We start from the raw sequence: 1,657 nt of genomic DNA on the forward strand, positions 1-1,657 counted from the left end.
ACCATGGACGTACAAAATAAAGGCCAATTTTAGGAATTTTTTTCCAAGCGTATACTAAAACCGGTCAAAATTTAATATAAAGTACATTATTAGTTAGGTTCGAAGGTACAAAAAAACGTTATTTTAAAAGTTTTTCACTACTAAAATGGCGGCTCCAGTATCCGGGTTAGTCGATGCAATTATGTCGAGCCCTCTAAACGGGCGAACCGGCAGATTTGAGTCTGGAACAAAAAACTAAATTTTTTCTTTAAATATATATCATAAACTAATAGACTACGTAGGGAAATTTAAAAATACCTTTTTTTCGAAAAATGGTGAGCATATGAAAAGAAAGTTCATTTTTCACATAAAAATTGCGTAATAAATGTTTTATAAACAAAAAGTTTATAACTTATCGCAAAATCCCTACGTAGTCTACTAGTTTATGATATATATTTAAAGAAAAAATTTAGTTTTTTATTCCAGACTCAAATCTGCCGCAGCAGCCGGTTCGCCCGTTTAGGGGGCTCGACAATCGCATCGCCGAACACTGGAGCCGCCATTTTGTAGTAAAAAACTTTTAAATAATGTTTTTTTGTACCTTAAAAGATAACTAATAATGTACTTCATATTAAATTTTGACGGTTTTAGTATACGCTTGGAAAAAGATTTCTAAAATTGGCCTTTATTTTGTACGTCCAAAGGTGGCCTTACCCCTTAAAGTTCCTTCACGCTCTAATTACTGTGATGGCTCTAATAGGCATTATTTTTCCTTTTTCATTTTTAAATAATATTGTACATTGTATATATTTTGAAAATGTTATGTAATAACATAGAATTTATCGAATACTAGCATTACAACATCGTATACACACGTTTGATTATTCTTTAGAGAAAGTGAAAACTAATATATGGTTATACTTTTTGTACGAAATACTATGTATACGAAGTGAATATAAAAAAAGTTACTCTATCTTTTAAAATATACAGTGAATATAAGAAAAAATTACTCTCTTTTTCAAAATATATAGTTCCAGTTTTACGTTGTTCTTAATTGTTTAGTATTTTCATACACAATTAACTTCGTAAAAAAGCAACAACAATTCATTTCAAAATATGCAAGTATCGATGTCATGCCTTTTTTGAAAGAATTGTAAAAATGTTTTAAAAATATTTATGCAAATACTTTTTAAGAATTACTCTATCATTTATTTTAGGTTAATATAATGTATTTATAATAGTTGAAAATCGTATATATAATTATTTTTTTAAAATAATATATTAGAATTATATAAAGTTTTTGTTATTATAATATATTTATGATATAATGTATGTTCAATAGTTAGAAAACATTAAAAATTGTTTATAATTTTTATTTTAAAACAATATTGGAAATTATATAAATTTTTTGTTATGTGCATATATACACAGAGTGTCCAGTAAATTGCCTGCAATACTTCGGAAGGTGATTCGGGACCCAAAAAGAAAGATAAAAGATTATACCTGTAAACATAGGTCCAGAAATAAATCATTTTCGAGTTATAATTAGTTTTATGTTAAAAAAATTGTAATTTATTTTTCTTAATCATAATTATAGTATCAATCATAATTTATAATACTAATCATAATTAGTCATAATAATTCTTTTTTTTTATTCACCATGTAGAGGCACAGTTAA

General features: G+C 26.2%; 1 protein-coding gene across 5 annotated transcripts in view; it reads left to right on the forward strand.

Annotated features, from left to right (window-relative positions):
* The window catches only part of LOC105456637, a 16,541-nt gene that overhangs the window by 1,749 nt on the left and 13,135 nt on the right, over window positions 1–1,657 (forward strand). The gene's annotated exons all lie outside the window — the stretch shown is intronic.

Source organism: Wasmannia auropunctata, unplaced genomic scaffold, assembly GCF_000956235.1.
Source record: "Wasmannia auropunctata unplaced genomic scaffold, wasmannia.A_1.0 LD335607.1, whole genome shotgun sequence".
NCBI lineage: Eukaryota > Metazoa > Arthropoda > Insecta > Hymenoptera > Formicidae > Wasmannia > Wasmannia auropunctata.